This window comes from Pinus tabuliformis, chromosome 1_2 (assembly GCF_031772625.1).
Source record: "Pinus tabuliformis cultivar Carrire ecotype Pingquan chromosome 1_2, CPIR1, whole genome shotgun sequence".
NCBI classification, from domain to species: domain Eukaryota; kingdom Viridiplantae; phylum Streptophyta; class Pinopsida; order Pinales; family Pinaceae; genus Pinus; species Pinus tabuliformis.
Window position 1 is genome coordinate 653,483,622 of NC_142298.1, and position 17,162 is coordinate 653,500,783.

The 17,162-nt window shown below is 34.7% G+C and overlaps 1 long non-coding RNA gene across 1 annotated transcript; it reads right to left on the reverse strand.

Annotated features, from left to right (window-relative positions):
• Positions 1–9,642: 9,642 nt before the first annotated feature.
• LOC149207371 (uncharacterized) lies at positions 9,643–10,650 on the reverse strand. Its single transcript, XR_016252007.1, has 2 exons — positions 10,257–10,650; positions 9,643–10,153 (listed from the first exon to the last, which is right to left on the reverse strand). It is a non-coding gene; the product is annotated as an uncharacterized LOC149207371 (long non-coding RNA).
• Between the last annotated feature and the right edge of the window lie 6,512 nt (positions 10,651–17,162).

A 17,162-nucleotide genomic window follows, 5' to 3' on the forward strand; every position in this document is an offset into this window, starting at 1 on the left:
TTGTTAATATTAAAGAATATTTTGGTATAGCTCAAAATATCGAAATTGAAGTAGGAGTGGCTCCATACCCTAGACCAAAAAGTGACATCCCCATTGAAATAATCCTAGTTTAGGTCGAGGTCAATACTTGTAGTTTCACTCAGCTTTATCATGTTTCAACACCTTGTCTGAAACAAGCTTAAAACACTATGTGATATATTGGTAGCCATTTCAATACTATTAGAAAATGTGAAAGCACTTTATAAATAATTTTAGTTTTTTATAAAACTTACTCATCTTTTGAAATAGATATTATCAAATCATAATAAACCACATATGGATAACTAAAATTCATTGGCTTACCCCAAAAAAAATAGAAAAAGGTAACTTCACCATCCATTAGACTCACCATTTTTATGCTTATATTATTTGCCTTATGAATTATATTATTTGCCTTATGTTATAGGAAACATCCATCCGATTGAATGAATTAACGGAGCTATATATATAATTTATTTATTTATTTATTATTGTTATTATTTTTAATAGATAATCAAATTTTATAACTCAAATCAATTTAAAAAAACAAAACTAAGAACAAAGCAATTCAGATTGTATGCTTTTGTACTTCATGATATAATGTTTAGATTTTCTAGAGAAATCACATACATAACAAAGGGGTTGACGAGTTTGGAACCTAGATCTAGGTTTTTTTATCAAGACAAGGATGAGGAGCAAGATCAACAGATCAATAATATATAAACCCAGAAATGCAACTGTACGTTAATTGACGATTAGAATTTACTTGGAATTATACGGTTGGAATTTACTTGGAATTTACCGTTGCATTTCTAGGATTTTTATATATTAGATTTGTTGATCTTGCTCCTCATCTTGATTCTGATGATGAACGTAGATCTAGATCCGAAACGCGTGGACCTTTTGTTATCTATATAATTTCTCGAAAAATTCTAAACATTAAAAACATAAAAAATTAACTTTATCCATTTAAATCCACAATTTTTCTTTCTTATATTACCTTTATCCATTTAAATCCTACTTATATTCTTTCACTTCTCCTATATCATATGTGCCCAAAAACACATTTTGAATGTTCGGCTTCACGTCATCCATGTTATGGTAACTTCTTGAATCCGGAATCTTACATGAGACCTAGCATGCGATTTTTAGTGATCAGTCTTGAAAAAAGAAAAGAACAAAGACAAGGTTTCATAGGGGGCTAGCATCAGTCACTGAAATGTAGGAAAAATAATCTTTTCTGGCGATTATCATCAACAAAATTATACAAAGAACATTGCTGACGATGGTCGGATTACAATCTATTACGATTGGAGGTGAGCATCAAAGTGTAAAACAAAAAGATGACATGGGTTTATTTAGGCAGGAAACTTATTTTTCGTGAATTTTTAAAAGTTTTTTTTAGTTTTTAGTTTAATTTTTTAAAATTTTGTAGAAATTTACAAAATACCTGAAAATAAACTAAACTAATTTAAATAAGGCAAATTAAAATTTCGCTTCAATTTTTTTGTACTCTCAAAAAAATCACACTAAAAACAACTCCCTTATTTCTAACTATTTCCAATGCAGCCCGATAAAGGTTGTTCAGCGGTAATCAACCAGATAATAGCTTTCATTCGCAAAGTTGACCTGGAAAATGCTTGGAAGGACTCCTTGGAGACTACGCCTTAGAACGATTATGAGTTCAAAACCATATTACAACGCCTTGAGGCCGAGAATGGTGGACGTGAATTATGGTAAGATAGAGCTGTAAAACATAGCTTCAAAAATACTAGTGAATGAAATTCAAATTTGTGAACAAATTATGAATTAATCCATAGTATATATTTATGAAATTCTGTGTTACTTGTTTTATGATAAATGTTGAGCCAAATTTACGGAGGATTCTAGATTAGAACTTTTTAGATCTCCAAGATTCTAAATCCTTCTACATTGCCATTAGTTTCTCGAATCACATGCAAGATTCTAGATCCTCTAATGGTTTCTAGATCATTTTAGATCTCCATCTGAATCACACACAGGACTCTATATCTTTCTTCTGCCTCTATAAATTTGTAATTTATGTGGCCAAGGAAGCAAGCCAAGGCCCAAACCTGTTATGTGATGCAAAGTGATTTCTGTTCTCCAGTGATTGTTTTATCTAGTAATCTTGTTGTTTTTCCATTTGTGTGTCTCTGTGAATTATTCTCTGCTATTGCCATCTAAGTCTTTGAGTATAAATCGTCTGTGTGTTATGTATGCTCTGATCTAACAACTGGTATCAGAGCTAGGGTCGAATATCCATTGTGCAAGCCGTTTAGTGCCATCACCTTGCTCTTGCAAACTTCGTTAAAACGTTGGTTGTTACCCCTGGAGCTGTTGAAGGATCTTTCCAGGAAATAGCTGAGGAATGATGGCAGTAAAAGACAGTTGCTGCAAGAAAAGCAAGGTCGTGGATCTATGTTTAAACGTGTTTCTGGAGTTTGAAAAGAACGTGTTTCTGGAGTTTGAAAAGTGGAGATCCGTGGACACTGGAGTTGAAACGTGGTGTTTGTAAGTTTTTTTACATCATGCTTGCACCTATACGTCAAGTTTTTTTCACAAACCAACATATGTATCTGTGAAATGTGAAATGTCAAAAAGGTTAAAACATTATATATGTTTTTAAATTTATTATGAAACATATATAATTATATGTTGGAATTTTGAAAAGTATATTTTAAAAAGGAGCAGGAATTTTGAAAACGGTATTTTAAAAGAAGGAAGATCATTATTACTAAATTTTAAAAGAGTAATACTTAAAGTTTCATCTTTAAGTGGAGTTTTTGTGTTTTGGGGCGTGAATTTAATTGAAAATAGAGATAACAATTACAGATATGGAGAAGTTTAGTGGGGCTAATTTTTCCCTATGGAAATCACAAATGGAGGATATACTGACTTTAAAAGATCTGTATTTTTCGACTGAGGGCACAACAAAGAAACCCTCATCAATGACAAATAAAGAGTGTAATAAGTTATATAGAAAGGCGATTGCAACAATCCTCCAATATGTAGCAAAGAAAGTTTATTTCAATGTGTCTGGAGAAAAGACGAGAGAAGGATTATGGAAGAAGCTCCATGATCTATATGAGAAGAACACGACATCAAACAAAGTGTTCTTGATGATGAAGATTTATAATCTCAAAATGAAGGAGGGTGCTTCAGTTGCTGAGCACTTGAATGCATTTAATATTATTACTAATCAACTTGCCTCTGTTAAAATCATTTTAGATGATGAAATTAGAGCTATTTTTCTAATGTGTTTTATGCCAGACAGCGGGGAAAATTTAATTGTAGCTATTAGCACTTTAACAACCACAGGGACCTTGAATTTTGATGATGTCAACAGCAGTTTAATGAATGAGGAGCTGCGACGCAAGTCAATTGCAGAAAACCAAGGAGGAGAGGCTCTAGATCTAGATGATCATGGTAGGAGAATGGATTGAGTCCGGCAAGGGCGATCAAGATTGTGAGGCTGATCAAAATGAAGGAGAAGAAGGATCATCTGCTTTCATTGTGGCAAACCCAGGCACATGAAGAAAGAATGTCGATTTTGGAAGAAAGTACAAAAGGATCAAAGGCCGTCTAGTGCAAATCACAAGTCATACAACACACATAAAGGTGAGACTACTACTGTAGCCACAGATGGTGATTTGGTGTTTACTGTTTCAGTAGAGGATGCATGTGTATATACATCTAACAGTAGCTTTGATTGGATCCTTCACTCTGGGGTATCTCACCATGTAACCCCATGCAAAGATATTTTTGTTTCATATAATCTCAGTGATTATGGTAGAGTGCATCTGGGGAATAATCATTTTTGCAGTATTGTTGGAGTGGGAGATGTCCAGATCAAGATGAAAAATGGACAAGATATATTGTTGAAACAGGTTAGGCATGTACCAGAAATGTGCGTGATTTTAATCTCTATGGGACGACTAGATGATGAAGGCTATTCGACAAGCTTTGGAAAAGGAGGCTAGAAAATTAGCAAAGGTGCATTGGTCGTGGCCAGAAGACCCAAGACAGGAACATTATACACATTGAAGACATTGATAGGTGTTAAGAAATTTACTGCATAACATAAATAATTACTAAGAAGAATAAATATAAATATAACCAGCAACAACCATAAACACATAAACACAAATGTTTATATAGCAAAACCTCAAATCCAAGGAAAAACCCAACCTAATAAGATCTCATTAGCATTGGCCAAAACCTTGGTCAATCCGACCAAGTGAGCCTTCGTCGCTCACCTCTAGGTCTTGCATTACAATCAAGTCTTTCTAGCCTTTTATAAGCTCTATTACATATAATACCACGGTCAGAATACTATGGGTGCACAATACCATGTGCCCCAAAACCATCACTGTTTACCCTGGTCAACTTTGACTCTATCCTGAGTCAAGTTTACCTAACAATAACAAAATCAGATTTGGCAACTGTCACAAAAGAAGGAAATTTAACAGATCTGTGGCATAAGCGTTTGGGTCACATGAGCGAGAAGGGCTTAAAAATCCTTGTTGGTAAAAATTTATTGCCAGGTTTGAAATCCTACAATCTTGATCTTTGTGAGCATTATATATATGGTAGACAAAGAAAGGTTTCATTCCTTAGAGGTGGCCATGACAGAAAGAAAAATGCGTTAGAATTGGTACACTCGGATGTGTTTGGGCCTGTTAACATCAAATCATTAGGAGGAGCATCATATTTTGTAACATTTATAGATGATGCATCCATGAAGGTTTGGGCATATCCTATGAAAAATAAAAATGGAGTGTTTGGAATATTTCAAAAATTCCATGTTGTTGTTGAAAGAGAGACTAACAAATTATTGAAGCGTTTAAGAACAGATAATGGTGGAGAATATTGCTCAAATGCATTTAAGGAATATTGTAACAGGTTTGGCATAAATCATGAGAAGACTATGCCTGGTACTCCTCAACAAAATGGTGTCGCATAAAGGATGAATCACACCACTGTGGAAAGGGTGCGAAGTATGTTGTCCAATTCCAGTTTGGAGAAGAATTTTTGGGCTGACGCAGTCAAGACCGCTTGCTACCTCATGAATAGATCTCCAACTATAGCCTTGGATGGCGGTATCCCTGAAGAAGTTTTGACTGGTAAGAATTTGAATTATTCTCATTTGAAAATCTTTGGATGTGAAGCATTCATACATATTCCCAAAGAAAATAGAGCTGAGCTAGATTATAAATATATGAAATGCATTTTTTTGGGATATGTGGATGAAGATCTTGGTTATCGTCTATGGGATCCAGTCAAACATAACATTATTAGAAGTAGAGATGTTATATTTAATGAGTCAGAAATGATCAAGAGGACTATAGGTGAGTTGGAGGTTTAGAAGGTTATTAACAGGTTTGAGAAGCAGCAGGAAAACATACCACCAATACAAGTAAATGAACAACAAATTCAGGAGTATGAAGAACAACAAGTGGAAAATAATGAATAAGAAGAAGAAGGAATCTTGCAGGAACCTTTACAGAAGATTCAACCTGATAATGCACCACCACAGTTGGTTCGCAGATCTTCTAGCCTCATAAGCCTTCACAAAGGTATCCTCCTTCAAACTATATTTTGTTGATTGATGAAGGCGAACCTAATTATTTTCAAGAAGCTTGTAAAGTCGAGCACAGTAAAGAATGGAAGAAAGCAATGGAAGAAGAAATGAACTCTTTGCAGGAAAATAAAACTTGGGAGTTGGTAAACCTCCCAAAAGGTAGAAAGGCTCTACAAAACAAATGGGTTTACAGGACTAAGCATGAAGGTGACAAAAAGAAGAAGAGGTATAAAGCAAGGCTGGTGGTGAAAGGTTTTGCACAAAAAGAAGGTATTGACTTCACTGAAATTTCACCTGTTGTTAAAATGTCATCCATTAGAGTCATTCTTGGTCTAGTTGTTGCTTTATACCTAGAATGTGAACAGTTAGATGTAAAAATTGCTTTCCTTCATGGTGAATTGGAGGAAGAAATTTATATGGAGTAGCCAGAAGGTTTCATAGAAAAGGGCAAAGAAGGCTTTGTTTGTAGGTTGAAGAAGAGTCTCTATGGATTGAAATAGGCACCTCGACAATGGTACAAGAAATTTGATTCATTCATGTTGGAACATGGTTTTCAGAGGTTGGAAGCTAACCATTGTGTCTATATCAAGAGGTATGATCAAAGAAAGTATATCATATTATTGTTATATGTGGATGACATGTTGATTGTTGGGCATGATAAGAATAAGGTCAATAGGTTTAAGAAAGATTTGGGTAGCAAATTTGCAATGAAGGATTTGGGACGAGCACAACAGATATTGGGCATGCAGATTACGCGTGACAGGAAAAACAAAAGGTTGTCACTGTTATAATAAAAATATATCAAGAAGGTGCTTGATAGGTTTAATATGAAGGATGCCATGCTAGTTGGTACACCCCTTGCAGCCTACTTCAAGCTGAGTACTGAGTTATGTCCTAGTAATGACAAAGAGAAAGAAGAGATGAGTAGAATTCCTTATGCTTCAGTAGTTGACATCTTAATGTATGCCATGGTATGCCCACGACTAGACATTGCATATTCAGTGGGAGTAGTGAGCAAGTCCCTTGCCAATCCAGGCAAACAACATTGGCAAGTAATAAAATGGATTTTAGGGTATCTCAAGGGTACTAGTCATTATTGTTTATGTTTTGGTCATGATGAGACTGTGCTTGAAGGATTTACAGATGCAGATATGGCTAGAGATATGGATACCAAAAAGTCCACTACAGGTTATTTGTATACATTTGCAGGTGCAACAGTATCTTGGGTGTCAAGGCTACAAAGAATAGTAGCCCTCTCTACAACATAAATAGAATACATAGCTGCAACAGAAGCTTGTAAAGAGATGTTGAGGATCCAGCGATTCTTAGGAGAGATAGGAATAAAGCAGGAGAAGTATGTGTTATATTGTGATAGTCAGAGTGCCATTCACTTGGCGAAAAATCCAGCATTTCATTAAAAAATCAAGCACATTGACTTAAGATCCCATTGGATCCGGCATGTGTTGGAGGAAGAAGAGTTATCCTTGGAAAAGATCCATACAGATAGGAACCCTGCTGATATGCTCACTAAGATTCTACCATGAAATAAACATGAGTTATGTAGAGGCATGGTAGGATTCAGTGTGACTTGATGACTCTTATTTCGCTTCAAGTGGGAGAATGTTAAGTGTGAAGCCAAATTCACGAAGAATTCTAGATCAGATCTATCTAGATCTCCACGATTCTAGATCTTTCTACACTGCCATTAGTTTCTAGAATCACATGCAAGATTCTAGATCCTCCTACACCGCCAGTGGTTTCTAGATCATTTCAGATCTCCATCTGAATCACACACAGGATTCTAGATCCTTCTTCTTCCTCTATAAATTTGTAATTTCTCTGGCCAAGGAAAGCAAGCCAAGGTCCAAGCCTGTTATGTAATGCAAAGTGATTTTTGTTCTCTAGTGATTGTTTTATCTATTTCATTGTTTCTGACTAAGTAATCTTGTTGTTCCTCCATTTATCCGTCTATGTGAATTATTCTTTGCTATTGCCGTCTAAGTCTCTGAGTATAAATCCGCTGTGTGTCATACATGCTCTGATCTAACATTTTATGTGCAGGGCAAAAGAACATTCATATAAAAAAGATAAATTGAGATCAAATATTCCTATCTTCTGAAACATACAGTTTAAGCTGCTAAAAACATCGCAAGTACCATTATTGAAACGAACTTCTCCCATAGGTTAAATACATATACAACGGAGAACAGGTTGTACAACGTGAGAAAAAACCAAAACCCCGCCTCTCTGGAATGTCTTAATGCAAACAAATCGCCACATAAAAAATTCTGCAACATAGTGTCTAAGCCTGCAAATTTAGCATAAGGTTACAGAAGAAGCAAAATTAATGAGGTTTATTTACAGCCTAGAAGTGGTTTAAATGGGAAGAATTTGACGGGAACTATTTGCTACCGAAATAATCCAGTAAAAAATATGTAGGCTTGCAAAGCATAAGGTACAAAAGCAGGCAACGAGGTCTATATAAAATCTAGGAGCTTTTCTTATCTGCACCATTTGTAACAGCTATACTCGTATGACATGGTATCTAATGTTCAAAAACAGCAAAAGCGTCGGAGGTTTAAAGTTCAAAATGGATATACATTGGGAGGGTTGCAAGGTATGAAAATTGAAATTAATTTTATTTATCAATTTATCAAAATAATTAAGTAAAATATATATTTGAAAGTATATATTTTAATATTTTGACTAGCCAATTTCATTTTTATTGTCAATTCCCGAACATGTGTACCCAATATAAATGTGAAATATTATTAAAGTTTATGAGGGTGCGATAAATGTGAAATATTATTAAAGTTTATGAGGGTGCGATAAATTTAAGTTAATATTATGCGTGGAGAATAATATAATAATAACTAAAATAAATTTTGTTTACAGGGAAGGTTTCCTAGGATATAGGAAAATACATAAATAATTATAATTATTTATATATATATATATATTAATTTAAAAAGTTGTAAACTATGTTAGGTAAATATATAAATTTTACCTTAATATATCTATATCAATATCATAATAGCTATATTTCAAAACACTAATATGTGTACCCTAATAGATTAAGTTACTATAAAAAATTATAAACAATAACTTAAACAACCACCTATTTAAATGACTCTAAGCAATAACTTAAACAAATCCAATAAATTTATGTAAATTTCTTAAATTTTCATTTTCATGACCAATCAAGTAAATATATTTACAAGAAAGCAAACCAATTCAAACATCTTAAATTTGTGAGAGCCAACCTGAAAAATAAAAGCTGCAGAAAAGTTAATGCATTATGAATTTATTTGTTGAACAATAGCAAATGGAAGAGGGTAGATGACCTAAGGTTGTCTTTAATGACATATTGTGCAATAGAAAAAAGAACTTGGATGCAGAAAAATAACAAAAGGTTTAATAAATGGGGTATTTGCTTTAAAGTGTGTCTCATAAACCATAAATAAATAAAAGCTTTTGTTATGGAAAAGTTCATCAAGGTATTATATTGAAGTGTTTAATTTCACTCATAGTCATTAACCAAAAGCTTAAGTAGAGGCCACTATCTCTTTGAGAGCCAAAATTCTTATTACTTAGTTATTAATTCTCATCAACTCCATTATGAAACATGGTGCTGGAAAATGCCAAAAAATGTGTGAAAAGAAAGAGTAGGCATTTTTTGTTCTTGTCCATAAAATGGAAACAAAAAAACATTTCATTTTAGAATGTGAGGCTTTCAAAGGCAACAAGTAAAGTTATGCAGATATGGTGGCAGCTAGCTCTTGGAATAATCTATTTAGCCGATTTGTCTAGAAACTAAGAGCATTTATTTTGAAAGATCAGACGAAAAAAACACTTCATACATTAAGTAGATGAAGAAACAATCTGTCCCATAAACTATTTTTAGCCTCATAAATGTTAAAATAAATTTATTTTTTTCCATTCATACACAACAAAAACAGACATACAAATAACACACATACAAATGGATTTATTACAATATTACAGGTTCTAGAATAGTATCATAACCCCAGATAAATTCCATTTCATTACAGATTAGATCAGCGACAGCAGCTGTAATACATTTCTTGGTTGGTCTTTTTCTTTATGTACGGTCACTGAGCTTCTCTGGGATGAATGTGCAGCTATATCAAATATAGCATTCCGAACATTAAAATGCTATAGCAAAATCTACCATACATGTATACACTTATATTCTATGACTAGATCGGACCAGTTGCGCTTAATTCCCATTGGTAAAATTCTTGTTCGAATCTTCTGACTTGTGTTCGAAGTCTGCCATGTTACCAAGAACAGGCTCCTGTCAAAGAAAAGAGAGCTCGAAACAGCGAGGCGGTGAAAGCGATCTAAGTTATGCTTCTTCGCATGCCTTCTATACTCCACACTGCAATTGTCACTCTGCATTACAATTGGTAATTTCCCCAGAATGCTCAGGCCCCTATGCCGAGTACGGGAGGGGGATGATTTGGCTTCTATGGTCGAGGTTGCAGATCATATGATCAAGAGCACGAAGAACTGAGAAGGATAATGGGTGTCAGATAATTGAATAGCAATAAACGGTGATATCTGACAACTGTAACTAATTAAATTGAAACATGAGAGCTGTATAGAAACATACAGGTAGGCGTGCGACTGACTTAATAATCGCTGAAGCGTTGAAATCTGATAGCTGATAAATGTAATAAATTAGGCTGGGAGCTCTATAGAGACATACAGATAGGCGTGCGACCGACTCAATAATGGTTTCTTTCTCATATTGATTGCTGTGGCGTGATATAGTGCTCTCCATCAATATTTCTCATTGGTGCTTTCTTTTCTCTCAAATCCAATTCGAATCAAATGCTGCCCATCCAGAGCGAGCTGAGGCCTCCTTGCAGAGGGGAATCATTGGTCGGCCATGGCCTCCTCGTCGTCTTCTTCTTTCCCATCCATCTTCCACCGGCTTTGTGAGCGGCCTCGTCGTCGTCCTCTTCTTCCCCATCCATCTTGCACCGCCTTTGCGAGGAGCTTCTCAGAGCTACTGATATTGTGTAAAGAGATGCAGATATAGCAGTATCGGGGGTGGTATGAACGGAAGGAAAGTGAAGGGAAGATTGGCGATGGCGGTGGCGGCCGGCCGGACAATCAATCATCAAGAATTCCATTGTTCCCATTGCCACCGCATCCCAGCGTCCGGATGCACCGAGAGCGGGCCCTTCCCCTCGCCATTTATTCTAGGAACTAGTAATTGTGTCTCAACCTGCCATTTATTCTAGGAACTAGTAATTGTGTCTCCACCTGTCTTTATTTGCATCTCATTTTTATTAAAAAAATAAATAAAAATAGGTAAATCTTATGCAAAATCATTCTAAAATATGAAATTTCTATGGGTGTCCACGGTTTACAATCATCTCATGCAAATTATGAATGAGATATAAGTCGTATTAGGGTGTTCCAAAATAAAAAATATAAGCCCCATTAGGGTGTTCCAATATCGAAATTTTGGGTTATGAAACGAGGATGAAATATTGTTTCATTGAATTTTGGTTTAGTAAAATTTCATATAGATTTTTTTTTTTTTTTGTGTTATGAAACAAATGTTATATAGTAGTTATTATTTATGGGTTAGTTTAAATATAGTTTAATAAAATAGAAAAATAATTATGATAAATATTTTATTTTAAAACTAAAATAACTAACAAAATATCGTATTATTGAATGTCATTATCAAATTGAGAAAGATGATTAATCAATATTGTTTATATTAAAATACATATATTTATGTGTGTTTTATTTTTATTAATATTAATATTGTTTATATTAAAATATATATATATTTATGTGTGTATTTTATTTTTATTAAAATATAAAATTGTTCATAATTTAATTTATGAAAAATATGTTTTTAGTATAATAAAAAGTCACCTTAAATTAAAAATATTGTGAAAATTTATAATTCATGAAAATAGTAACACTAACAAAATAAAAATAAAAAATAAAATAAAGATGAAACAAAATAAAAAACGAAAAACTAGTAATTAATATAAATAAAAGTTACTAAACAATCCATAATAAAATCTCAACAAATCACTTAATAAATAAATTTCAATAATAACAAAAATGTTAAACTATAGATAAACATTATAAATTTTTGGTAAAAAACAAATTAATACCCAATCAAATGTAAATCTAAATACTTTGTATCCGCTATAATAAAAATAAAATATTATTTAATTGAATTCTGGACACTCGGTTTCTCCCCCACTTTAACTCATGTCGTGTTGTCTCGTGCACTGTTCTATGTTAATTTGTTGTGCTATTTTACATTTTTGTAAGAGCTCTGAGGGAAAATTTTTATTGACCTGAATTGAATTGTTATGGACTCCGATATTCATTGGAATAAAACCCTTTTATAGAGCATTGTTGTGACGCAGGCCAAGCCTACAATAACCAAGATCTTTAATATAACCCATATCAAATCATGTTGTTCAGTTTTTGCCCAAATCAAAAACACCAATTCCTGGCATTTTCAAAACTTTTCATCACAACCATTTTATAAGCATCAAATTGTCAAACAACTCATTATCCATATGTTTCCACAATCCATATTCCATACTTCATTAGTTCCTCAATTCCATTCTACCACCACAAATTCACATGACTTTGGATACAATCATAAGTCAATGAAAGAAATATACACTTGTTCCTTTTTAACAATCTTAACATTGTTTACCCAATAGCAATTATAATACCATTCATCCTTTTCTCAAAGCACATCAACCCACACAAATCACTGGATTAACTCTAGGAGCGCTTTATACAAATCCATGATGTGCCTCATTCCATTAGTTTTGGTATTGGTTCACTAAATCAACACATTCAAAATCTAGCTCACTTCAATGTTTTTCATTTAATTACGTGGTTAATTCTCATAGGTTTGACCATTGACTTAAAACATATTTGATTTAAATCTCAACATCCAACTGACTTATGAAGATTTCATATGTGTTAGTACATGTGGAAATCTCAATCTAAAACTTTCTCTTAAACTCAGAACACTGTGCATCAACCTTTCCAGCGTAATTCTGTTTATTAAACTACCCAATTGACATCCCAAAACATTCAACCCCAGGTTTCCTTACCTCACGGTTTTACAGTGCCCTAGCTTTACGTTCAATAACTCTGTCAGGCTCGTTCTTTCTCTGCAATTCCAATTGACAATTTGCTGTCTCCATTTAATGTACACACCATCAATGAAGGTCTGCAAGTCATTGGTTCTGCATTAATTCACGTTGCAGCGCTCGATCTTCCAATCGATCGATCGATCCTGCAATTTAGAAACATTCAAACGCAGCCCTTTAAATTCACAATGCTGGCTTTGACATTACCACGTTTCAGGTTTTATAATAAATCGTTATTGATTTACAAAGAGCCAACGTCCAATAATTCTTTCCATAGTTCTGTCCAGAACATGCTTTCAGCAATCTATGACACCTGTGGCTTCAACACACTAAACGAAGAGCAATTACTGCCATCGATTTCATTCAACAAAACTGGTTCAACAGTTTAATGAATTCCACAATCGAAATTCATTAATTTGTGTCCTTGAAATCTTCATATCAGTGCTATTCATTTTCAACCAATAGTGTTTTTAATTACAATACAAACGCATCATTAACCGCAGTTCAATACATTCAACGTGTTCATTTAGAAAATAATACTACCATACCTGTGCACCAATTCTGAAATCGAATTCTTCTACTCCACTGGGTCTGCGTTATAGATTTCCCATCCACTGAATTTAAAACCCTCGTATTCAGCATTCATTCTTCCAGTTAGAATTCAACGCACAATTTCAACACTTTTTATTAACGCATTCACACATATTCATGCCCAGCTCACGCCTTCTATAAAGTCGATTCTTCAACTGGATATGCCGGAGCCACTCATTTGACACGCAATTCAAACTATGTCAATGCCATTTGAAACATAACAATTTTCAATTGAATTCCAACAGGGTTTTAAAACATAGTTCTGCGCCCTCCTACATTCAACTCCCAATTTCCACTGAACCACATATTAACCAATCTGAATTTAAAATCGACTTCCAACAGAAATTTTCACTTAGAATGGCGCCCTATTAATTTGCAAACAGAGATTTTAACGCCACTTTACCCTTAATGATTTGTATGGTAGATTTTACACATAAATGTGATTTCAAGCCCATCGATCGTCGTTAACTCAACAATACCATGAACTTCAGGAAACAAATATACAATTTCTCAATCAACAAATGTATATAAACTGAAACAAAACAATAACTTACAACTTTTGCTGGCCAGATATTTCAATTTTGTGGCCCTTACAATTTTCTGAAGGCTTACAGCCTTGGTTGTTCCAAATCAGCTCTCTATCTCACAATCTCAATGTCTTGTTCTCTCAAAACCCCTTCCCATTTATACAATTTTAAAAAATGGTCTAATTAAATGCTCAATCCCCTTAATATCTCAACAAATCTCTAAATCTCTCAACATCCCTAAAAGATAGATTCTCATCCCTAAAACTTAGAAACTTCTTCCAACTTAGGCTCCCTCATTAATTCTAAATAATCTAAAAACTAATTTCTCTCACATTTACAATTTCTCACAAATAATTAATTAATCACTCAAAATAATATTAATATTTACATGAAATTTTAATATTTCTTCAAAACATGAAACCCCCTAGCTTAGGTAAAATACAAGGTGTTTTTCGGAGATGATGCTCCTGCATCAGACTCTCCATGTAAGAAAATTCATGACCACCTGGTCATAAGTCTGGATATTTCCTCCTGGATCCCAAATTTTATTTTGTAATGCTCCACTTGCTCTGCCGTCCAAGTCTACTGCAGTCTTTCTTTTGTTGCTTCTCTTTTGTCTTGCTACTGCTGGTCTCTTTCGGGATTCTTTCGTCATCAGTCTTCTGATACTTTCAATCTCTTGGTCTAATAAATCTCCCGGCTGTTGATTTCTTGTTGCCTGCTGAGCTAAGACGACTTGCTCAGTTTTTACTTTCTCTATCTCTACTGTCACTTGCTGACATCTTACTTTTTTGCTTGTTTCTGTTCTGACTGCCACCCCATCATCCATACCCTCTTGTCTTCTGGAACAGAAAACTTCTTCTTCCTTCATTTGACTGCTCAACTGAGTCAAATGTTCTACAACAATACCTGCATTCACAAAACACTTGTTAGAACAAAAATCATAAGGCATCAGTGCCTTGTCTTCCTTTGCCAGCATTTCAGTATGTTGTCCTGAAATTTCCATCTCAATCAGCACATCAGTATGCTGATTCTCTCTGCCCAAAGAATCCTCTGAAGAATTCTCAAGACTGTCAACCAGTCTTTCTCTCACATCATCTGCTTCCATGATATCTTTCTGCACTCGTTCACTGTACTGAACTCTTTCGTCTGCCATCTCCTTGTCATACTCCGAATTCTTCAACAAATATTCTAGCAATGCAATTTCTCTGTAGCATTGCTGAAGCATATCATCATCACCTGCATTCATACATAAACTTTCAGTTTGCATAGAATGTTCAACAGTATCAGCTGTTACTTCCCTTATCTGCGCTTCAGACTGCTTCTCTTCTTCAGCATCCACAAGAATTTTCTCTTGTACTGTAACAGCAAAAGCATCACTGCTTTCTTTTTCAGAATACTTATCATTTTCTGCTTCCTCTGTCTTTATTCCCTTCTGAGATCTTGCTATCTCAGCATCAATCTGAACAGCCTTCAGATTCAACTCTTCTCTCTCCTGAACAAACTCTAAAGCTTGCCCATCTCCCTGTACTGTACCTGCAAACACACACAATTCATCAGTTTTAAAACCACAAGACTTTTCAGTCTTGACTGCTTCCTCAAGCACTCCCCTCTGAACAAATCTGCATGTGGAATCTTCAAATTCCAACTCTGGCTCAAGAACTCTAAGTTCCTTTTTCAACAAGGCAATCACAATTTGCCTCAACCTCCTCTGCAATTGTCGCCAAATCACTTTCTTTCCCTTCAGTGGAAAGATCCAACCTCTATTCTGATTTTCCTGCTCTTGCAGCCATTCTTCCAGTACCTGCAATTGTACCTTTATTACTGCAATCTCTCTTTCTCTGACTTCATCAGTCATCTCACCTCTGTGGCATCCCTCTGAACCTTTTCTCTGATCCTCCATGATCACTTTCTCCATGAGTTGTTCACTCACTATGAGTTGTACTAGCCTCTACGACAGCAATCTCTTCTGCTGCCACTTACCTCACCAAGCCCTCCTCACTCAGTCTTTTGGTAAGTACTGGTTCACTGCCTCTGGAACCTCTTTGAGCACTCTCCTCTGCTCACTCTCTAGGCTGTCTCTTCAACTCACCTTCTTCTTCAAGACACTGCAATTGTCCTCCTTATCCAGCCTTTAGCTGAATGTCGGGTTCAATGCCATCTTCTCTGCAACCATAAACTGCATTTACAAATTTCAAATCAGAAAAATCATCTCACCTCTTAAGATCTTGCATGATCTTTTCCTCCCTGCAATCCTGTTCACTTGTGTAGTTTGCATATCAGATTTAGAAATCTGATCTTCCTTTCAGTCATTCAACAAAATACATTTCAATTCAACAAAATCTTCTTGTCATTATTCAGAAAATAAATATTTCAACAGAGCATTCCAGCTCTGATACCAAAATGACGCAGGCTAAGCCTGCAATAACCAGGATCTTTAATATAACCCATATCAAATCATGTTGTTCAGTTTTTGCCCAAATCAAAAACACCAATTCCTGGCATTTTCAAAACTTTTCATCACAACCATTTTATAAGCATCAAATTGTCAAACAACTCATTATCCAAATGTTTCCACAATCCATATTCCATACTTCATTAGTTCCTCAATTCCATTCTACCACCACAAATTCACATGACTTTGGATACAATCATAAGTCAATGAAAGAAATATACACTTGTTCCTTTTTAACAATCTTAACATTTTTTACCCAATAGCAATTATAATACCATTCATCCTTTTCTCAAAGCACGTCAACCCACACAAATCACTGGGTTAACTCTAGGAGCGCTTAATACAAATCCATGATGTGCCTCATTCCATTAGTTTTGGTATTGGTTCACTAAATCAACACATTCACAATCCAGCTCACTTCAATGTTTTTCATTTAATTACGTGCTTAATTATCATAGGTTTGACCATTGACTTAAAACATATTTGATTTAAATCTCAACATCCAACTGACTTATGAAGATTTCATATGTGTTAGTACATGTGGAAATCTCAATCTAAAACTTTCTCTTAAACTCAGAACATTGTGCATCAACCTTTCCAGCATAATTCTGTTTATTAAACTGCCCAATTGACATCCCAAAACATTCAACCCTAGGTTTCCTTACCTCACGGTTTTACAGTGCCCTAGCTTTACGTTCAATAACTCTGTCAGGCTTGTTCTTTCTCTGCAATTCCAATTGATAATTTGCTATCTCCATTTAATGTACACACCGTCAACGACGGTCTGTAAG